A 25,579-nucleotide genomic window follows, 5' to 3' on the forward strand; every position below is an offset into this window, starting at 1 on the left:
CTGAGATGCAGCTAAAGCAGTGATAACAGGGAAACTTATAGCATGAAAATGTCCACACCAAAAAGCTAGAAAGATCACAAGTTAATAAACTAACATCACAATTAAAAGAACTAGAGAACTGAGAGCAAATGAACCCCAAGGCCAGCAGAAGACAAAAAAAATGACCAAAATTAGAGCTGAACTGAAAGAGATAGAAAACATGAAAGATCTTTAAAAAATCAATGATTCCAGGATCTGGTCTTTTGGAGAAATTAAAAAACATAGATAGACTGCTAGCTAGACTCATAGAGAAGGAAAGACAGAAGAATCAAATAAATGTGATCAGAAATGATAAAGGGAATACCACCATTGACACCACAGAATTACAAACAACCATCAAAGAATATTATGTACACTTCTGTGCACATAAACTAAAAAATACAGAAGAAATGAATAAATTCCAGGACACATATACCCTCCTAAGATTGAACCAAGAAGAAATTGAATTCCTGGATAAACCAATAATGAGTTCTGAAATTGAGACAGTAATAAGTAGCCTACCAAGAAGAAAAAATCCAGGACCAGATGGATTCACAGCTGAATTCTACCAGAGGTACAAAAAAGATCAGGTACCATTTCTACTGAAGCTATTCCAAAAATTTGAAAAAGAGATACTCCTTCCTAACCTGTTCTATGAGGCCAGTATCATCCTGATACCAAAACCTGGCAAAGATACAACAACAACAACAAAAAAACTTCAGACCAATAACCTTGATGAACATTGATGCAAAAATCCTCAACAAAATAATGGCAAACCAAATCCAGCAGCACATCCAAAAGTTTATCCACAATAAATAAGTTGGCTTCATCCTCAGGAGGCAAGATGGGTTCAACATACACAAATAAATAAACATGATTCATCAAATAAACAGAATCAAAACCAAAAACCACATGATTATCTCAATAGATACAAAGAAGACCTTAAATAAAATTCAACATGCCATCATGTTAGAAACTCTCAATAAACTAGGAATTGAAGGCACATACCTCAAAATAATAAGAGCCATTTATGACAGACCCACAACCAATATCATACTGAATGGGCAAAAGCTGAAAGCATTCCATTGAAAACCATCAAAAGACAAGGATGCCCTCTCTCACCACTCCTATTCAACATAGTATTGGAAGTTCTGGCCAGGGCAATCAGGCAAGAGAAAGAAATAAATGGTGTTCAAATAGGAAAAGCAGAAGTGAAATTATCTTTGTTTGCAGATGACATAATCCCATATCTAGAAAACCCCGTTGTCTCATCCCCAAAGCTTCTAAAGATAATCAGCAAATTCAGCAAGGTCTCAAGATGCAAAATCAATGTGCAAATTTTCTAGCATTCCTACACATCAACAACAGGCAAGCCGAGAGCAAAATCATTAATGAACTCCCCATTCACAACTGCTACTAAAAGAATAAAATACCTAGAAATACAGCTTACAAGGGAAGTGGAGGACGTCTTCAAGGAGAACTACAAACCACTGCTCAAAGAAATCAGAGAAGACACAAACAAGTGGAAAAACATTTCATGCTCATGGATAGAAAAAAATCAATATAGTAAAAATGGCCATACTGTCCAAAGAAATTTATAGATTCAATGCTATTCCCATTAAGCTACCATTGACATTCTTCACAGAATTAGAAAAAAAAAAACTATTTTAAAATTCCCATGGAACCAAAAGAGTGCCCCAATAGCCAAGGTAATTCTAAACAAAAAAGAACAAAGCTGGAGGTATCACACTACCTGACTTCAAACTATACTACAAGGCTACAATAACCAAAACAGTATGGTACTGGTACAAGAACAGATGCATAGACTAATAGAACAAAATAGAGAACTCAGGAATGAGACCACACCCCTACAACTATCTATTTTTTGACAAACCTGAAAAAAACAAGCAATGGGGACAGGATTCTCTATTTAATAAGCAATGTTAAGAGAACTTGCTAGCCATATGCAGAAAATTGAAACTGGGCCCCTTCCTTACACCATATACAAAAATTAACTCAAGATAGATTAAAGACAAATGTAAAACCCAAAACTATAAAAACTCTAGAAGAAAATCTAGGCAATACCATTCAGGGCACAGGCATGGCAAAGATTTTATGACAAAAATGCAAAAGCAATTGCAACAAAAGCCAAAATTGACAAGTGGGATCTAATGAAACAAAAGATCTTATGCACAGCAAAAGAAACTATCATCTGAGTGAACAGACAATTGACAGAATGGAAGAAATATTTCACAACTGATCCATCTGACAAAGGTCTATTATCCAGAGTCTACAAGAAACTTAAGCAAATTTACAAGCAAAAAACAACCCCATTAAAGTATGAGAAAAGGCCATGAACAGACACTTCTCAAAAGAAGACATACATGAGGCCAACAAGAATATGGAAAAAAGATCAACATCACTGATCATTACAGAAATGCAAATAAAAACCACAATGGGATATTATCTCATGCCAGTCAGAATGGCTATTATTAAAAAGTCAAAAAACAACAGGTGTTGGTGAAGTTGTGGGAAAAAAAAAAGAAATGCTTTTATACTGTTGGTGGAAGTATACATTTGTTCAAACATTGTGGAAGACTGTGGCAATTCCTCAAAGACCTAGAGGCAAAAATATGATTTGACCAGCAATCCTATTACTTGGTATATACCCAAAGGAATATAAATCATTCTATTATAAAGATGCATGCACACGTATGTTCATTGCAGCGCTATTCACAATAGCCAAAACATGGAATCAACCTAAATGCTCATCAATGATAGACTGGACAAAGAAAATGTGGTACATATCCATGATGGAATACTATGTAGCCATAAAAAGAAATGTGATCATGTCCTTTGCAGCAACATGAATGGAATTGAAAGGCATTATTCTCAGTAAACTAATACAGGAACAGAAAACCAAACATCGCATGCTCTTGCTTATAAGTGGGAGCTGAATGAAAAGAACACATAGACATGGGGGGAACAATACACACTGGGGTCTTTCAGGGTTGGGTAGAGGGAGGGAGAGCATAAGAAAAATAGCTTATGGATGCTAGCTTTAATACCTAGGTGATGGAATGATTTGTCTAGCAAACGACCATGGCATACATTTACCTACGTAACAAACCTGCACATTATGCACATGTACCCCTGAACTTAAAAGTTGAAGAAAAAAAAAGATCATGCAAGAACGCATAACCTCACCAAATGAACCAAATAAGGCGAAAGGACCAATCATGGAGAAACAAAGATATATGACTTTTCAAACAGGTAATTCAAAATAGTTCGGTTGAGGAAACACAAGGAAATTCAAAATAACAGAGAGAAGGTATTCAAAATTCTACCAGGTATATTTAACAAAAGATTGAAGGAAATAAACAAAGCAGAAATTCTTGAACTGAAAAATGCAATTGACATACTAAAGAATGCACCAGAGTCTTTTAATGTGCAGAATTGAACATGCAGAAAATAAAGTGAGCCTGAAGAAAGTTATTAGAAAATTCATAGTTGGAGGACACAAAAGAAAAAAGAATAAAGATATGAAGTATGCCAACAGAATCTAGGAAAATAGTGCTAAAGGTGCAAATCTAAGAGTTTTTGACCTGAAAGAGGAGGTAGAAGAGATAGGAGTAGAAAGATTATTCAAAGTGATAATAACAGGGAACTTCCCAAGCCTCGGCAAATATATCAATATCCAAATACAAGTAAATTATAGAACATCAAAATGATTTAGCAAAAAAAAAAAAACTACTGTGTCAAGGCATTTACAAATGAAATACCCATAGGTCAAAAATAAAGAATCTTAAAAGTAGCTAGAAAAAAGGAAGGAAAAACATACAGTGATGCTCCAATATGTCTGGCAGCAGACTTTTCACTGGAAACCTTGCAGACCAGGAGAGAGTGCCATGACGTATTTAAAGTGCTGAAGGAAAAAAAAAGTTTACATTAGAATAGTACATCTGGTAAAAATATACTTCAAACAGGAATGAGAAATAAAGACTCCCAGCAAATAAAAGCTGAGGGATTTTATCAACACTAGATCTGTCCTACAAGAAATGCTAAAGAAAGTACTTCAACTAGAAAGAAAAGGGAGTTAACAATCAGCAAATTCAAGAAACATATTTTCTTGAAACAAATGATAATGAAAGTATAACATACCCAAACTTAGGGGATAAAGTGAAAGCAGTACTGAGGGAAGTTTATAGCTCTATGTGCCTACACTATAAAAGAAGAACTTCAAATAAACAACCTAACAATGCATCTTAAAGAATTAGAAAATTGAGAGCAAACTATACCCAACAAGATATCATCTGAAGGTGAAAAACTCACTGGTCTTTGTAAGTACACAGAAAAGCACAGAATATTATAACACTGTAACTGTGCAATGTAAATTACTCATATCTTAGAGTAGAAAGACTAAACAATGAACCAATCAAAAATAAAAACTACAACTTTCCAAGACATAGACAATACAGTAAGACATAAATAAAAACAAAAAAGAGTTAAGTCGGGATAAATTTAAGATCCAGAGTTTTTATTTTTTTATTTTTATTTTTTGCTTGTTCATTTGTTTATACAAACAGTGTTAAGATGTTATCAGCTGACAATGGGTTATAAAATAGTATGTGTGAGCCTCAGAGATGATCACAAAAGACCAGAAAACAAATAACAAAATGGCAGGATTAAGTACTTACTAATCAACAGCAACATTAAATGTAAATTGACTAAGCTCTTCAATCAGAAGACATAGAGGGGCATAATGAATTAAATAACAAGACCCAACAATTTGTTGACTACAAGAAACACATTTCACCTATAAAGATACATACAGATTAAAAATAAAGGTATGGAAAGAGATATTCCATTCCAAGGAAAACCAAAATAGAGCAGGAGTAGCTCTACTTATATCAGAAAAAGTAGATTTCAAGACACACTATAGGAAGACATTAATAAGGTCACTATATAATGATAAAGGGGACAATTTAGCAAGGACATATAACAATTTTAAATATATATGCACCTAATATTGAAGCAACTAGATATACAAAACAAATATTGTTAGAGCTAAGGAGAGAGATAAACCAAATACAATAATAGCTTAAAACTTCAACACTCCACTTTCAGCTTTGGAAAGATCTTCTAGACAGAAAATCAACAAAGATCTTCCAGATAGAAAATCAACAAAGAAATGTCAGACTTAATCTGCACTATAGAACAAATAGATATTTGCATAACATTTTAACCAATGGCTGCAGAATACAGTTTTTTTTTTTTGCTCAGCATATGGATGATTCTCAAGAAGAGACCATTTGTGAGGTCACAAAACAAGTATTAAAACAATAAATCAAATATCTTCTTTCACCACAATGAGATGAAACTAAAAATCAATAAAAAGAGGAATTTCAAAACTATACAAATACATGGAAATTAAACAATATGCTCCTGAATGAACAGTAGGTCAATAAAGAAATAAGGGGGAAACTGAAACTTTTCTTGAAACAAATGATAATGGCAGTATAACATACCCAAACCTATGGGATAAAGTGAAAGCAGTATTGAGAGAAATTTATAGCTCTAAGTGACTACACTACAAATGAAGAACTTCAAATAAACAACCCGACATCTTAAAGAACTAGAAAAGTGAGAACAAACCATACCCAAAAATTAATAGAAGAAAAAAATAATAAAGATCAGAGAAAAAATAAAATTGAAATAAAGAAAACAATAGAAAAAAATCAGTGAAACTTTTTTTCTAAAAAAAGTTAAACAAAATTAGCAAACATCTAGAGAGATGAAGAAAAGCAGAGAGTATCCAAATAAATAAAATCAGAGATAAAACAGAGACATTATAACTGATACCACAGAAATTTAAAGGATCATTAGTGGTTACTATGTGCAACTACATGACAATAAATTGGAAAATCTAGAAGAAATGGACAAATTCCTAGACATATACAATCTACCAAGATTGAACCATGAAGAAATTCAAAACCTGAACAGATCAATAACAAGTAACAAGATCAAAGCCATAATAAAAAAGCTTCCAGCAAAGAGAAGCCCAGGAAGCAATGGCTTCCCTGCTGAATTCTACCAAACATTTAAGAACAAATTATGCCAATCTTACTCAAGCTATTCCAAAAAATTGGAGGAAGGGGGAATACTGTCAAACATATTCTACAAGGCCATTATTATCCGGATACTAAAACCATACAAAGACACATTAAAAAAAAGAAAACTACAGTCTAATATCATTGTGGAATATTGATGTGAAAATAGCCAAATACTAGCAAACCAAATTTAACAACATGTTAAAAAGGTCATTCGTCATGACCAACAGGGATTTATCCCAGGGATGCAAGGATGGTTCAACATATGCAAATCAATAAATGTGTAACATCATATCCGCAGAATGAAGGACAAAATCGATATAATCATTTCAATTGATTATTAAAAAGGCATTTGATACAATTCTATATCTTTTTATGATAGAAACCCTCAAAAACTGGCCATAGAAGGAGCGTACCTCAATACAATGAAAGCCATATACAAAGAAACCACAGCTACTATCATACTAGATACAGAAAATCTGAAAGCCTTTTCTCTAAGATCTGGAACACAACATGCATGCCCACTGTCACCACTGCTCTTTAACTTTGTACTGGAAATCCTATCTAGAGCAATCAGACACGAGAAATAAATAAATGGCATCCAAATCGGAATGGAGGGTGTCAAATTATCATTGTTTGCAAAGGATATAATCTTATATTTGGAGAAACCTAATGGCTCCACCAAAAACTGACGAGAAGTGATAAATACATTTAGTAAAATTGCAGGATAAAAATATCACCATACAAAAATTAGTAGAATTTCTATATGCCAACAGCAAACAACAAAAAAGGAAATGAAGCAGGTAATCCCATTAGCAATCACTACAAATAAAATTAAATACCTAGGAATAAATTTAATCAAAAAAGTGAAAGATCTGTGCAGTGAAGACTGTAACACATTGATGCTGGCAATTAAAAAGGACCCCAAAAATGAAAAGTTATTCCATATTCATAGATTGGAAGAATCAATATTGTTAAAATGTTCATACCACCCAAAGCAATATACAGATTCAATGTAATTCCTATAAAAAATCAATGATATTCTTCACAGGAAAAGAAAAAAAATCTTCAAATTTATATGGAAACACAAAAGACACAGAAGAACAAAAACTATCCTAAGCAAAAGAACAAAACTGAAGGAATCACATTACCTGACTTCAAATTATACTACAGAGGCATAGCAACCAAAACAGCATAGTAATTGCATAAAAACAGACATACAGACCAATGGAACAGAATAGAGAACCCAGAAACAAATCCACATCTACAGTGAACTCATTTTTGCCAAAGGTGCCAAGAACAAACACTGGGGAAAGACAGTCTCTTCAATAAATAGTGCTGGGAAAACTGGATATCCATAAGCCTAAGAAAAAACCTAGACCCCTCTCTCTTGCCATATACAAAAATCAAATCAAAATGAATTAAAGACCTAAATCTAAGACTTCAAACTGTGAAACTGCTAAAAGAAAACTTTGGAGAAACTCTCCAAGCCATTTGAGTGGGCAAAGACGTCTTGAGCAATGTGTCACAGACACAGGCAACCAAAGGAAAAATGGACAAATGGGATCACTTCAAGTTAAAAACTTCTACACAGCAAAAAATACAATCAGCAAAGCAAAGAGACAACACACAGAATGGGAGAAAATATTTGCAAGCTGCCCATCTGACAAGGATTAATGACCAGAATACATAAGGAGCGCAAACAATTCTATAGAAAAAATTATGCTAATCCAATAAAAAAATAGTTAAAAGATCTGAAGAGACATTTCCTAAGAGAAGACATACAAATGGCCAATAGATATATGAAAAGGTCCTCAACATCACGGATCATCAGAGAAATATGAATCAAAACTACAATGAGATAATATATCATCCCAGTTAAAATAGCTTATATCCAATAAGGCGGCAATCAAATGCTGGAGAGGATTTGGATACGAGGGAACCCTCATACATATACTGTTGGTGGGAATGTAATTTAGTACAATCACTATGGAAAAGTTGGAGTTTCATCAAAAAACTAAATATACAGGTACCATATGATCCAGCAATCGCACTGCTGGCTACATACCAAAAAGGAAGGAAATTAGTATATCGAATAGATCTCTGCACTCGCATGTTTATTGCAGCACTATTCACAATAGTTAAGATTTAGGAGCAACCTAACTGTCTATCAACAAAAAAATGGATGATGTGGTTTGCATCTGTGTCTTCACCAAATCTCATGTCAAATTGCAATTTGCAAGGTTGGAGGTGGGGCCTGATGGGAGGTGATTGAGTCATGTGGGCAATTTTCTCATGAATGTATTAGTACCATCCCATTGGTACTGTCCTTGTCAAAGTGAGTGAGCTATCACAAAATCTGGTCATTTAAAAGTGTGTGGCACCTCCCCTTTCACCCTCTTGCTCCTGCTCCTGCCATGTAAGATGCCTGCTCCCCCTTTACTGTCTGCCATGACTGGAAGCCTCCTGAGGTTTCTCCAAAAGCCAAAGCCACTATCCTTCCCATGCAGCCTAAAGAATTGTGGACCTATTAAACCTCTTTTATTTATATATTACCCAGTCTCAGGCATTTCTTTATAGCAATGTGAGAATGAACTAATACAATGGGTAAAGGAAATGTGGTACATTTACACAATGGTGTACTCTTCAGTCATTGAAAAAAAAAGAGAGATCCTCTGATTTGTAACCACATGGATTGAACTTGAAGACATTAAGTGAAATAAGCCAGGCATGGAAAGACAAACATTGTTTGTTCTCACTTATTTCTGGGAACTAAAAATCAAAACGATAAAACTCATGGAGTTAGTGAGTAGAAGGATGTTTACCAGAGGCTGAGAAGAGTAGTTCAGGGGTTGGGGGGAAAGGGGAATAATTAATGTGTACAAAATATATTTTGAAATAATAAGTAAGATCTAGTATTTGCTAGCACAACAGGGTGACTATAGTAAAAAAATAATTTAATTGTATACTTTAGAATAGGTAATAGAGTATAATTGGATTCTGTGAAATATAAAGGTTAAGTCCTTGAGGTGACAGATACCGTTTTTCCCTGATATGATTGTTACACATTGCATGCCAGTATCAAAATATTTCATGTTACCCATAATATATACACCTACTATGTAATCACAAAAATTAAAAATTAAACAATGATAATAACAATTACTGATTACTATGAATGCCAGGCACCCCCTCAACATAACACTATGAGCTCAGAATTATTTTTCTTTTCTTATAGATGAGGAACCTGAAACTGTACTTCAGGGAGATTAAATAGTTTGCCAAGGTCATAAAGCAAGGAAGTGGCTGAGCCAAGGTTCAAAGGGAGTTCATGCTCTCATGTGCCATACTGTACTGTTTCTTATGTATATCATATGAATACATGATAGAATGTAACTGTGTGCATTCATAATAGAAAAAATGACATGTTAAAACTAGAGTTGATGTAACTGTGCCTGCATTCTAAGGAAAATGGCATATTTCACCTTGGAAAGGAAATATATTTCTATGATTATTTTTCCTGTTTGGGGAGAAAGAAATGGATGTTTTAAGCTTCCTCTCACTGGTTAGCTGCACCATAATGACTATTTTCATATGCAAAGTTGATTCTAAAGCGAAATAAAATGTGGAGAGTTAAATTGCTCAGCAAAATAAAAGTGAGAATTGTGTTTCTCAAGGACAGAAAGGATAGGAAAGACTGGTAAGGTAAGATTTTACTGACGGAAATGGCCAAGAGACCCCTCAGATGACTCGAATATTCTGTCAACCTACTGAGTTATCATAAGAGTGACACTTTCAGGGACTGTTTCAAGGCCAGTTTGACCCGAAGCCAAATAAAGTCAATAGGGACAGCCTGATGAGTTAAATAATTTTTGGAGCTCTCTAGATGGATATGCAGCTCCTAGCTCACGTGAACAGAGTTTTAGACAGTTCTTTACTTATATTTATAATCACAAAATTGATCCGTAAGTGCACGACTTATGCAACCATATGCACGCACACTCACACACACACACACAAACTGGCACAAAATCCAACTGCATATATTATGGCTTGTCAGAGTTAGGCATGGGATGAGGAAAAGAGGCTCAGAATATATTTGTTGTACGTTAGATAGGCAGGATTTAAATCAAAATATTTCCTTAGTCTTTTTCATAGCTAACCTATTTGTGCAAGAACTATATGCTATTTTTATTATTTTCAGCGCCCATTCCAATGCTACTTAATCCAGTCTTACTTTAAATAGCTCTTGCTACAGAATCAATACATGACATTTAATTATTTTAGCAAATTTATTTTCCCTGGTACGTAGTTTGCTACAAGTGGATAAAGACAGGATTAGTTTTCCTTAAGGCTGATTGGAATTTTCTCATACTGCTGGGTCAGGATGTGGAGAAAGGAAATGGTTAATGCCACTCCACCACAGGAAATATGTTGCTAAAATGTTCTACAATTTTTGTTATTTTTAACATTTTTTGGTGGTGAGTTCTTTCCCCCTTCACACGTTCAGATACCACATCTGGTTTGCAATTCACATCTCAATACAAAATTGCTTTGATCAATTTTCCATCTGTTATTGGCAACTTACTCTAACCACACACAGAAAAATAATAGAGGTTATGGAGGGTTAATTATCAGCTTTCCCCAAAGTGCTACACTCTAGATTTTGTCATTGGCTTTATTTAACAAGCACTCTTCTTCTTTGTTAGCTGTAGCAATACTAACTTGTCTTTTCTGGGTCAGGCTCCTCTAAACCCTGAGCTCCTGACCCGTACATCAGTTCTTTCTCTTCATCCAACCTTATCTGCAACCTTCTCAAGTTGACTTTTTTTTTAAGGCACAAAATAGGAAAAGCACAATCCAAAAATTGCAGGAAGTGACTACCTCTTAACTGCCTGTTTTCATTATCATGTTCGCCTCGGTGCCCCTTTTGAACAGTAGTGTAGCTCCTTTACACTAAATTCTTAGTGACAATATTTGCTATGCATGCCCAGTGAATGTGGGCTTTATAAAATAAATCCTCTGCTCTGAGCTGTGCCTCAAAGGGCACCCTTTTGATATGTAAAAAAATTAACTTTTGAACTGATGTGGGAATGCTGTGCTTAGGCAAAACTTTTATACTTAGCTCTTGATTATTTAAAAATGCTACAGAAATAAACCAGGCATTTTTTTTTTTTTTTTTGCACATAGATCAGTATTGCTTACAAATAAGCACACACTCCATGTGACTATAAATCAATCTAGGTCATTTTGTAAGTATCACCATTTTAATTGAAAGCTAATCCACAATAATATTTTGTACTTAGTGGTTTATTCTATAACTGGCCTTAGAAATGATATTTGGGGATAGTAAAGGTTTGGCTTTATTCATTCATTTCAATTTTGCCTTGTTATTTCTGCATTACCTTAGTACATATATTAAAAATATAAGTGAAATAGGCCGGGCATGGTGGCTCACGCTTGTAATCCCAGCACTTTGTGAGGCCGAGGCGGACAGATCACGAGGTCAGGAGATCGAGACCACGGTGAAACCCCATCTCTACTAAAAATACAAAAAAAAAATTAGCCAGGTGTGGTGGCGGGCGCCTGTAGTTCCAGCTACTCGGAGAGGCTGAGGCAGGAGAATGGCGTGAACCCGGGAGGTGGAGCTTGCAGTGAGCCGAGATTGAGCCACTGCACTCCAGCCTGGGTGAAAAAGCGAGACACTGTCTCAAAAAAAAAAAAAAAAAAAAAATATATATATATATATATATATAAGTCAAATAAGCAGATACATAGAATGAATGAATTTGTCCAATTATCACACATCTTTTTTATCTTTATTGCTCTTCTTCCTTTTCATGATAATTTTCAACAGGTGTCCCAGGATTTTATAGTTACTACCTTCTCTCCCCAAACTTTCCTCCTGCTCTCATATATTTAATCGTCACAGAGATGAAAGTGAGCTTAAAACTTATTCATTCTAATTATTTGCATTCTTACTGAATAAAATACAGAACTAAAAAGATGAATGTAGTACAAAACTTTCAGTCTCCATCCAATAATTTGATGAAGCAGACCCATGCCTGACATTTGTAGGATGGGGCCAAGGGGAAAATTAAAAGCGTATAAACAGTATATTTAAATATTTATAAGTTGAAAAGCAAGCAAAATAGAAAGATATACAAGGCATAAAAGAACAAATATAAGAATGAACTCAGGCTTTTTGTCAGAAACTACAAAAGCCAGAAGGCAATAGCCCATTTTTTTTTTCTGGATAAAGAAGTTTGAATTTTTATTATTATTATTACTATACTTTAAGTTCTAGGGTACATGTGCACAACGTGCAGGTTTGTTACATATGTATACATGTGCCATGTTGGTGTGCTGCACCCACTAACTCATCATTTACATTAGGTATTTCTCCTAATGCTATCCCTCCCCTCTACCCCCACCCCATGACAGGCCCTGGTGTGTGATGTTCCCCACTCTGTGTCCAAGTGTTCTCATTGTCCAATTCCCACCTATGAGTGAGAATATGTGGTGTTTGGTTTTCTGTCCTTGCAATAGTTTGCTCAGAATGATGGTTTCCAGCTTCATCCATGTCCCTACAAAGGACATGAACTCATCCTTTTTTATCGCTGTGTAGTATTCCATGGTGCATATGTGCCACATTTTCTTAATCCAGTCTATCATTGATGGACATTTGGGTTGGTTCTAAGTCTTTGCTGACAATAGCCCATCTTTAAAGAAATGAAAGAAAAACAATTATTAACCTAAAATTTGGTATCCAGTGAAAATGTTTCCAAATATGAAACCAGATCTAAAACTCTTTCAGACAATAAAAATTAAGACAATTTATTTACCTGCAACCTCAGAATGTCACCTTATTTCTAAGTAATGTCTTTGTAAATGTAATTAGTTAAGGATTTCAACCTGATAACATACTGGATTTAGGGTGGTCTCTATATTCAATGACTGGTATTCTTATAAGAACTGAAGAGTACACAGAGAAACAAGGAAAAGACAATGTAAGATGGAGGCAGAGAATGAAGTGATGAATCTACAAGGCAAGAAATGACACGATTACTGTCAATCACCAGAAACTCAGAGAGAGTAATGAGACAGTTTCTCCTCTCAGAGCCTCCAGAAGGAAGCATTTCTAAGGTCACCTTGATTTTATATTTCTCTGAAATTTGTCCATTTCATCTAAGTTATTCAATTTGTTTGCATACATTGCTGTTTATAGTATTCAAATACAATTCTTTTTCTTTCTTTAAGGTTGGCAATAATGTCCCTTGTGGGATTTTTGTTTTTAGTAACTTGAGTCTACTCTTACTATCTTTGTCAACATAGGAAAAACTCTTATCAATTTTATTAATATTTTCAAAGATCAAACTTTTGATTTTTTTTTTTTTTACTGTTTTCCTATTCTTAATTTAATTATTTCTTCCCTTCTGCTTTATTTAGGCTTAGTTTACTCTTTTTTCAGTGTTTTAATCTGGAAAGTTCAGTTCTTGATTTGAAATCATTCTTCCTTTTTAACTAAGGGCATTTACAGGTATACATTTCTCTCTCAGAATTGCTTTCCCTATGTTCCGTAAATTTTAGCATGTTTTGTCTTCATTTTCATTCATCTCAAAGTATTTTATAATGATTTCCCCTTTCTTTTTTAACATTGTTTGTTTCATAGTATATTGTTTAATTCCATTAAAATTTGTGAATTTTCCAAATTTATTTCTGTTATTAATTTCTAATTCTACTCCATTGCAAAGGGTGAATGTTCTTCGTACGTTAATACTTTAACATTAATTGAAGCTTATTTTATGGTCTAACATATAGTCTATCTTAGAGAATGTTCCATATGCACTTACGAAGAATGTATATTCTGTAAGTTCCTGGATGAAGTGTTTATATGCCTATTAGAGCTAGTTGATTTATAATTTTGTTCAGATTTACCATTTCTTTATTGATCTGCTGCTGCCAGGACAAAGAATAGGAGAAAATCTCTCCAAGTCATTTTATAAGGCTAGCATTACTTTGACACCAAAACCACACAAAAATAACACAAGAGAAGATATCTATAATCTAATATGCTTCATGAGAAAGACTAAAAGTCTTTAACATAACTATAGCAAATTAAATTCAGCAATATAGGAAAAGGATACACATCATAGCCAAGTGAGTTATCATCCAAATTTAACATCAGTTGAACATTTGGAAATCATTTTGATTCATTATATCATGAACACACGATAGTTCTATATAACTGTCTCTGTCTGTCTCTTTTTCCCTGTCTGCTATAGACTAAATGCTTGTGTCCTTCCAAAATTTGCATGTTAAAAATGCAGTCTCTGAACTAAGAAGTAGGCTCATACTAGACGTGGAATCTTTTGGCATTTTGATCTTGGACTTCCAAGGCTCCAGAACTGTGAGAAATAGATTTCTGTTTTTTATAAGTCACCCAGGCTATGGTATTCTGTTATAGCAGCCTGAATGAACCAAGACATCAACTTATTTTTAAAAAAGTAATAATCTCAATAGATAAAGAAAAGTAGTTGACAAAATTAAACACCATCTCATGATAAAAACTCAATAATCTTATCAGGAACTTCCTATATTTGATGATAAGATTCCACAAAACTCTTAACATCATACTTATTGGCAAAATAATAAATGCTTTCCTGCTGAGAATGGATATGAGGAGGGTTGTTCATGTGCACCATTATATTCAATACCATACTGGAGGTATTAGCCTATACAATGATTAAAAAAAAAAACAAAGGAAGAAACAAAACTGTCTTTATAGTTAGACAACATTATCAAGTGTGTAGAAAATTAAGTATTCAAAAGTTATTTAACCTGTAAAGTTTAATAATTTCACAGGGAACAATGTCAATACTCACATTTTAATAGTACATTTATATATTATTATGAACACTTAAAATTCAAATAAAAATATCATATAAATTGTATTAACATGAAATACCTAGAGAAATGGAACATTTGTGCAATATTTACATGCTGAAAACTAAAAAGAAAATATTGATGAAAAATTTTTTTACAAAATGAAATTTCTCCATTGGTTCATGAAAGATTCATTTTACAGTATACAATTGCATAGGTACTACAAATAAATGAATAAATGAATAAATTTGGGAATTGAAAACCTCTTAGTGACAGAATCTTAATACAGAAGGGATGGATGAATGGCTTGCAGATAAAAAAGCAATCCCAATCCCCTTCTAGCCATTTAAACTTGAATAAGTTTAAGAAATATTCTAGGGGGTTTTAAAGAGGGTTTTAAAATAGGAGCTGATAATTACAGATCATGTAAGTGAAAGTATGTTACTGAGGTTATCTACTCTATTTCACAGTTCTTGGTTAGAAAGTAGGATAGTAAAGATAAAATCAACTAAGGTTTGTCTTTTCAAGTATGGACTAAGAACAATTCACATGTCTGTGTGTTTATACTCAGTGGGTCATGGTGGGTAAGATAGTAGCAGAAATAATAATGTTTGCTACAAGTTCATGAACAATAAGGATTCTGATGTTCTCTGGTTTAGGCTTATCTAATAAGCTATCACCAGTCAATCCATTTGGAAAAAATCAAGTTGTGGACATTCTTCTGTAGAAATAATAGTAGGAATTAATAATATTTCCAACATAGATAGTTGTAGTCAAGTACTTACCCATGGTTAGATCATCATAATCAAGCAGAGAGTAGAGGAGTCAAAGGAAATGAAAAAAAATGTGAGAAAAGAACAAGAGCCTTTTGTAGGGAACACAGAATTTTGACTAGAGATGCACAAAACCAAAACCTGATTTAAAAATATACATGAAGACTCCTTGTGAAGACAAAGGATACAAATGATTTCTCCCAAGAGTGCCATTTTCTGATTCTGATATCCTTATGTGGCTCTGGCCACAGAATATGGGGAATAATTCTGAAATAAATACTAGATCTCATCTAAGATATCAGCAATCTTGAAAATCAAATATGAAGTGTATTGCTACCACAGTTAATGGAAAATATTGCTAATCTGGACAACCTACTTGGAAACCATTTGAAACAGCACATTTCTGTATTATACACAAACTTCTTGCCTTTGAAAAGGGATAATGAAAAAACTTATGGTAAATAATCACTTTACTTGCTATGACCAAGGTTGTCCCATAGAAACCAGAAGGAATTACATGTTTACACAAGTGTAATGGAAGAAACACTTCTCAGTAAGTGAATTTCTCTCTTTGTCACTCAAATCTAAGGAAATGCTCTGAGATTTGTCAACTACATGGCATGTTCAAGTTATAGAGAATGAAAATATTCCTTTTCCCACATCCGGGGAATTTACTCACTGGCAGTAATAACCGCTACATGCTGAAAATACTAACCATTTCATTTAGGTTTCTATGTCTTTAAATAATCAGTATAAGCAGCATGTAGCATTACTTGCGTGTGTCTAGTACTCAACTAAGTAATTATCTCTCATATTTTTAGTTTGGGTGGGGACACTGACTCTGCACTGATATTTTCTTTGAGGCTGGTATGTGGATTAAAGATTTGCAGATTTCCTCTCAATATGTAACCAAAGTATGATACGCTGAAGGAAAAAAGTAACTCATTTGCCACCGCTAGAACTTGTATTACCACTGATAGATATAAGTTTTGATAGTTAAGTGTGATAACGGGAGCTACAAGAATGAGATTGAGTCTTGTTCTAGAATTCGAAAAAGCCTGTTAAGTTAAAAAAAAAGGTTACTGGTTGAAAAATTTTTCTTATCTAATTATAGAAAAAGGTTACATAATGTTTTCATTTAAAACGGAAAAAATAGAATAGCAGATTCATCAGTATAATTTATTCTTAATGGGAGAACTCCTAGAAAAATCTGTCTTCTCATCTTTGAGCCTAGAAAGGCACCTTCTGAGAAATGACTGTGCTTTTCAAAGGACCAAAAAAGTTCTGTGGAGGTTTGAATACCAATAGAGTTTCCTGATATTGGAATCCTCAGAATTTTAGGAAATTAATGGTTAGAAGTTGGAACAACCTTTAGTTTTAAAGTTGTCAGCAGTTTTTAGATTTATCTTTGGATACTGTTATTTGTTTTGAGGAAAAGGAGTTAAAAATCATATTTTGTTTCGTTAAATAAAAAATACAGAATTCGATCCTTCAATTGAAGGAATGAGGTCCACATTTCTGTCAACACCAGAGCAAAGTAATGGGTTCTTCCCCAAGATATGTAATGGGGATTTAGATTTTGAGGCCAGAAGTTGGAGCTGAAGTGATTCTGAGACTGTAAGATAAGTAGGAATTCACAAAAATTTTTGGTGGAACACTAGGCTTTTCATTGAGATGTAGAAAAATGTCTGAGTAACCGTATCTAAAATCTAAAGGACAGTATGACATAAAGTGACAGCTCACAAAAAACTTACTATGTGTAGTCTCTCTCTCTCTCTGTGTGTGTGTGTGTGTGTGTGTGTGCATGTGTTTGTGTATCTTCTTGAGGGTTATACATTTAGAAATATAAGTTGAAAAATAATGGCTTATTGTCACAGACATATTGGAGATACTATGCTATGGCTAAGCTCAGTAATTGTCTCAGTTCTTCATACAAGCTTTCCCTTCCAGTCCATCCAATTAATGCTCCAATACCTGAACACATTAGAGCCAGTCATGGAGCTTTCAGAGTTAAATGCAAGCAGGTGTAACTGTGATGTTAAATTGGTGACTGTGAAAAGTCCGCTCTAATAATTCCATATGTATGAAATTGAGATTGTACATTTCATCAACAAAATGCACTTGAAGTCTCATGATCAATAATTTTTATAAGCAGATGGTTCATAACATATGGGGCTTCTGGTTTCCTTAGAGCAGTGGTTCTGAATATCAGCTGCATATTATAATTACCTGGGGAGTTGAAAAAAATACTAGAGTCTTGCCTCATCCTCGGACAAATTAAATCAAGATCTCCCAAGAAGAGGTGTGGGGCTTATACTTAAGCTTCTCACTTGATTCCTATGTACAGTCACGGTGAAGGGCCACTATCATAGAATATAAAGGAAGCCTCCTGTAGAAAAAGTAAAGTTGTTGCCATAGAAGTGATTGAGTATTCATCTGCTGATCTGATAAATATTGTTATAATGGTGTACACGGATAATAGTTAATATTGTTGAGATATAACTATAATCAAGTTCTATCATACAAAGTTTGAATATATTATATCTTGAAATCCTCATATAAAGTTAACAGTTTGGGTTCTATTACGTTATTCTTTTTACAAAAGAAACAACTAAGGTAAAGAGCATAAGTTACTGCTTGTCCAAAACTTCTTAACTGGTAGTTAGGAGCTATGGAATTAGGATTCAGAATTCTCTAATTCTGCTAATCCCCAGAACTGTATACTATACCTTCATGTCAGGTTTAACATTTATGTAACAGAGCAAATATATATTCAATGGGATTTAGTATACTAGCAGCAATTATTTGAGATCACTTTTCTTTAGGATTGTGTAGTCTGAGATTGGTACTCCAAGTCTTTTCAAGTCATTTAGAGGTTGACACAAAAAACACAACAAATTCAGGGTATTATGTTACTGTGTATTACAGAGAAAAACAATTATATTGTAAGCTCACCAAATTTTAATTTAACAAAACTAAATGTTAACGAATATGTAATAATTTACTTTCTTATAGTTGGGTTTATCTGCAAATACCCAGATAAACTTTGTCCACATGGAAGAATCTTTCATATCATTTAATACTATTTAGAATTTAAATATATTTTCCAAGACAGCTGATAGCAATAGAAATATCACATTACTACTACCTTTATCTAAGAACAAAGCAATGGGCCAAAGAGAAGATGCAATATTATGTTAGACATTTACCTGCGACTTTTTTTTGCTATCTAAAATTTATTGTTAGGGATCAAAGCCAGTTAGGAACAGATAATGTAGATTTTAACTTCTATGCCCTAACACATTTATTACACATTTTATAGGAATTTTTTTTAATAAAACTAAAAAGGAAATTCAATAGATATTTCACTAATTTTTAAACTACGTATAAATAGCAAAACTGGAAAACCCATTAACATTTGAAATTCTGGATCCTGATCCTAGAAACTGTTAATGCAACCAATATGCGTAGGGCAGTAATCTAAGCTCAAATGCTTTTATAAGCTAAATATGTAGTGCAAATATGGATTATGTATAATAATATAAATTGCAACGGACACTTAGCGCTATTGTTATGGCATTAATAGGGCCAGTGAGAACCCTGGGGAGGACATGCAGTTCCAGCAAATGCTTTATTTGTGAATGCAGCCAAATCTAATTTTGAGAAAAAAAATTTGAAAGTTAACTTTTTTCTAATTTTTTAAACATAATAACAGTGAATGTACATGTGGATGATAATGTGAACAAACACTATTTTGATCAAAATCACTCCCCTATTCTCCTAAACATATCTCTGCATCAGTGAAGCCAGAATGATTACACACACACACACATACACACGCACCTGCTTATGAGAACTAATGACTAATGGTGCACATTTTTCCAACTCTACCTTTAGTGACATTACATTGGTAGCTTTAGATTAACCATGGTGAAAGTATTTACACCATGGAAATAAGCAAATTATACAACTCTTCTTGTTTTTTTAATTCTTATTCTTTATTTTCCAGAGACATGGTTTACAGTACAATACTGTTATAGATTGGGTTTGGATTAGGGAGTACCGATTTGTGGTACCTGCTATAAACTAAGAGATCAATATGTTCCCAATTTATCAGTGATTATGTGTTAGTAAAAAACATATGGATTACAAGTAACAAAATCTAACTCATATTGTTATAAATAAAGCAAGACATCTGTAATCCCAGCACTTTGGGAGGCCGAGGCGGGCGGATCACGAGGTCAGGAGATCGAGACCACGGTGAAACCCCGTCTCCACTAAAAATACAAAAAATTAGCCGGGCATGGTGGCGGGCGCCTGTAGTCCCAGCTACTCGGAGAGGCTGAGGCAGGAGAATGGCGTGAACCTGGGAGGCGGAGCTTGCAGTGAGCCGAGATCGCGCCACTGCACTGCAGCCTGGGTGACAGAGCGAGACTCCGTCTCAAAAAAAAAAAATAAATAAATAAAGCAAGACATTCATCAAGGGAACACTGATATAGCTCATAGAATTGAGGGAATTTAGGTAGCAGGTTATGTTGGTAGAGGAAAGTGTGGTATGACCTCAATCTGCTCTAGGATCACATCATTCTTACATTAATGGTCTCAGAGAGTAAAGAGGAAAGAAAACCTTTTTCTCAGTTTTGTATTATATAAAGCATAAGCTAAGAATCTGACTGGTCCATGTTCAGTTCCATCGTAGCCCTTTAGATTAACCAATAAAACAAGAAAATGAAGCTTTGTGATCAGGTAGATAGGAAACTGTGGTAAGAAAGATCTAGATTACATGGAAACTAAGCAATGGACTATTATTTGCAATCTTATTAGAATATGGTTGGAGTGATCAAAGGTCATTTTGGGAATTAAAAAAAGTTTCTTCTACAAAGAAATATTTGGAAGAGGAAAGTAGATGATAAACAGGAACAACAGGATAAGGCAAAAATATTTTACAAATAGGCATTCTTTTCAGGAAGAAAATTGTATAAGTAATCCAATCATACCTATCATATTTTTTACTACTCATGGTATATAGGTGGCAGCACGGAGGAAGTGAACCAGAGAAATATTTTACTCTATAACTATGTGACACACAAAACTTTTTTTTTCTTTGTATTAGTCAGGGCTCTCCAGAGAAATAGAACTGTTAGAATGCGTGCGTGTGTGTGTGTGTGTGTGCGCGCGCATGCATGTGTGTGGAGAGTTAGAAGGAGAGAGATTTATTATAAGGAATTGTCTCACATGGTTAGGGGCACTGAGAAGTCCCAAGACCTGCAGTTGGCCCGTTGGAGACCCAAGAGGGCTGATGGTGTAAGTTCCAATCTGAAAACCAGCAGGTTCAAGATCAAAGAAGAGCTGATGTTTCAGTTTGAGTCTACAGACAGAAACAAAAGACCTATTTCCCAGCTCAAACAGCAAGCAAACCGCAAGGCAGGAGGAGTTGCCCTTTACTCTTGGAAAGTCAGCCTTTTAGCTCTATTCATGACTTCAACTGATTAGATGAGGGCCACTCATAGTAGGGTTGGCAATCTGTTTCACTCAATCTACCAACTCAGAGGTCATCTTATTCAAAAACGTCCTCAAAGACACCCAGAATAATGTTTCATCAAATATCAGGGTACCCCATGAGTAGTCAAGTTGACACATAAAATTAGCCATCACAATCCTTTTGCTAACCATATGTCCCCCACACCATGTGTTTTGGACAAAGGCAATGTCTATATATCTACTAGGGAAAGACTACTTAAATTCTTACTGCAATAAATATGTGTTTTTAAGAATTGGAGCTCTGTTGCTTAAAATTTAAAAGTTTACATGAAACATATATGCTGAAGTTTATCTCTCTGGTTTGGAAAATCACCTTGGCTCACTAGCAAAAGTAACAGTGGAGTTCATTGCAAAAAAGTACACTAGGCAACATAATTTCACCAAGTGCTATTAAATTATAAAACCTGAAATACAAAGCAAAATATATCTCAATTAAAATGATTTGTTCTATGAAAAATACATAATAAATACAAAAGTTTGTAAATGTCAACAAAAGAGATTTCCATTTTGATTAATCTCTCTTCTGATCAGTACATCCCACATCATTTAGTAAATAAGGATTAGAAACAAAAAAATAATAAATGAAAGCAGGTGAAGTTAGCAGGGCCGATATTCAGGTATTTATTTCTTCTCCCATTTTAAAATAAATTTAACAAGAGAGGTCAATTATATAAGTAAATATTATATGTATATATATATTTTCACCATAAAATACATTATAATAACAGGACCAAAATATTGCTAAATCTATGTGTCACATTTTGCTTGTGTGCACATAAGCAATGTGAAATGAAGGGTTGAACAATGCAAAGTTGGTTCAGGCTGTGTAGATGAACAATGTTTAAGAGTAAGGTAGGGCCGGGCGTGGTGGCTCACGCTTGTAATCCCAGCACTTTGGGAGGCCGAGGCGGGCGGATCACGAGGTCAGGAGATCAAGACCACAGTGAAACCCCGTCTCCACTAAAAATACAAAAAAATTAGCCAGGCATGGTGGCGGGCGCCTGTAGTCCCAGCTACTCGGAGAGGCTGAGGCAGGAGAATGGCGTGAACCCGGGAGGCGGAGCTTGCAGGGAGGTGGAGCTTGCAGTGAGCCGAGATTGCGCCACTGCACTCCAGCCTGGGCGACAGAAGGAGACTCCGTCTCAAAAAAAAAAAAAAAAAAAAAAAAAAAGAGTAAGGTACTCACATGTTACTTTCCTTCATAGAAAGTTCTGTTTGTTTGTTTGGTCCAAATTACCTTATAGTATTACTTCAATTGTCTGATTTTCTTTGACTGTGAAGGCATAGCTTTAATGTATTTTATACCAGATGACATCTATGGTTTTTAAAGACTCACTATCAGGTTTAATATGCTTAGTTTACTATGCTTAGATTCTGCAAATTTTATTTGCCGTAAATAGCAACTTTTACATCTCTCCTATATCAGCCATGCATCAGGGTAAACAACATGGCATAAAAGAGCAGAAGGCACAGTTAAGATGGAATCATTATGCAAATAGGTTATGGCATGCTTTATATGAGAACAGCTTCCCTAAAGAGACCTAATGGGATGACTGACCTATAAAGCATTTAATTTGTTGTTAGCATTTCATTTAATTGTCTTGTAGTTCCTGCAGGAATAAAACTTTTAATTGTAAAAAACTTCTAAATGACTCAATGGTTAATTTCTTTTCCTGTAACTAACAGGTTCCCGCACTGTAGAACACAAAATTATATACTATCATTTCATACATGTTTCTCTGGTATGGTTTTTGATCTCTGAGATAGTAAATGGATGTAGACTACTTATATAGATCATTTCTTAACTCATAAGAACTAGCTTTAGGAAATTATTGCCTTATGAATATGCACACAGTTCTATCCTATGTTCACAAAACCGAGAATAAGAATGTAAAGAGGATATTAGCGCTCATTAAAATGCAATATTTTTACTTTATTATAGAAAGCTGTCCATAGTAGGAAATCCATATTCTGACATTTGATGATGAATAAGACGGTATTTCACAAGCTAATAATGTTAAGATATGTTTGACTGTCAATAAAAGTTATTTTAAAGGTATGAAACTTATCTCCACACACTTTATCTATACACATTTGATTATTTAAATTGTCCTAAAAACTATTTTAGCATGTAACTCAGTGGTTCTCAAATTTACCTGCACCCTGGAGTCACACAGACAGCTTCAAAAAATACTTATATATGTAAAACACCTCAAAAGAGGAAGGTCTGGAATGTGGCCTGGACTTTGGAATTTTTGAAGGATGCACAACTAGTTTAAATGTACAGACACATTTAGGAAAATCTGATGTAAACAGAAGTAATTACTCAAAGCCAGATTCATTGTTACAATTTCAAAATTGGAGAAATAAGCAGTAATGATATACTTGCCAATTGATTAAGAGCACCTGTTTGGCATAGCTACTATTTTTAGATGTCAATGGGAAACACATACATATGCATACACACACAACTTCTGGATAACCTTTTGTAAACAGAGAAATAACCTCTTTAATTTATTTTACCATATGAATATAGTGGGCTAGTGTATTCAAGGACACAAATAAATTCAAGCATAATTTGCTGTTTCCAAAGCTACATGAGGCTCATTCTATTCTAGAATAAAAATATGTTATTTAAAAAATAGTCACATTAAGAAATGGTGGTTTATAAGAAAGAATAATTAAAAATTATAAAACACAAACTAAAAGGATGAATTTTTTTTGTTGTTCATAGTGGCCTCAGATGTTGACATATGCCAATAGTTCATGTGCCTTCGTGGACGCTGAACAAGCACCCAAACCTGGACAGTTTTGGAAGACTGTAGTAACAAATCACAAGATTTTTAGTATATTAGTAATAAATTTCTAACTACCTCTCTGCAAATGTACTTCAAACCTTTGACTGACTTCGGTGAGCATTAAATATGGCAGATATAGCGGCAAGTTGCTAACATGAGCTATAAGGTAATTATATAAAATATTTTATTAGAAAAAGCCTAGAAACCATCAATGTGTCAAGACATACAAGGGCTAATAAGAACATATGGAAATTATAACTTAATTCAGTTTAGGCAGGAAAATCCCTCAGAGGCCTAGCAATCTGGAATATTATTAGCTACTGGGGCACATTTAAGGTGAACAACTGCAATGGTTTGCCTGGGACTGGCGTTTACTAAGACAATTTTCAGTGTTAAATCTGGAACAGTTTTGGGCAAAGAGAAACAGTCAACCTAAAACATTTCGTCTTCTGACATTTTTCCAAAAACTTAATTACTATTTCAAAGTACATATTACTTTTTTTAATAATTTTTTAAATTGTAAAATAGTTTAGATCCACAGAGAAAATGCAAGGATAGTACAGAGAAAGAAAATATCCCTTCTATCTGACATTCAGTTTTCCATATTACTAGCATTTTACCTGGGGAACTAGAAGCAGGGTAGGACAAATCTAAACTGTGATTTTATAATTGGCAAATTGTTAGAGGCTAATTGTGGAAAAGTCTGATAATCAGAAAACCCAGGAGGACCACATGTGAGGGGAAGAGAGAGAACATCATACTTAGAAGGTCATACTTTTGTGAGTATTATCTCCTTGAGTCCTACCAGATTCTTAAAGGGATTATTGAAGAAAAATCCCCTCTTGATTTCAGTAGGAGGCAGGGAAAATAAGCCATTTTGAAATGGACCCAGTGCATTTAATTTCTCTTTAAAGGCCTTTTCTGAAAATAAACTATTTTACCAGACCCTAACCTACTGGGATTTATCACAGCGTAACCGAACTAGGGAAAGGAAAATACCTAACACTGACCCACTCTAGCCTTCCACATGGGGGCAGAGAAAAACCCACATATGTGTCCCTCTAGCCATCGGGTTCCTTTCCTAAGGATGGGAAGGGGAACCTAAGAAGCACTAGTAAGGGACAAAAATCAGGGACAAAGTCTCACTAAAAAGCCTACGCCTAATCATACGATTTTAGAACACTTTTCTTTCCCACATTCCTTGCTGTAACATAACTAAAAGCCTATTTACTGTAGTTTTTTGTTCGTTTGTTTGCTTGTTTTTCCCAGTACATCATATCTGCTGTCAACAATAATCTATAAGGCATATTCAAAGAAACAAATCAAAATTTGAAGAGAGACCAGACATCACAGCTGTATTAGTCCACTCTCACATTGCTATGAATAAATACTCGAGACTGGGTAATTTATAAAGTAAAGAGGTTTAATCGACTCACAGTTCTGTATGGCTGGG

Source organism: Nomascus leucogenys, chromosome X (assembly GCF_006542625.1).
Source record: "Nomascus leucogenys isolate Asia chromosome X, Asia_NLE_v1, whole genome shotgun sequence".
NCBI classification, from domain to species: Eukaryota; Metazoa; Chordata; class Mammalia; order Primates; family Hylobatidae; genus Nomascus; species Nomascus leucogenys.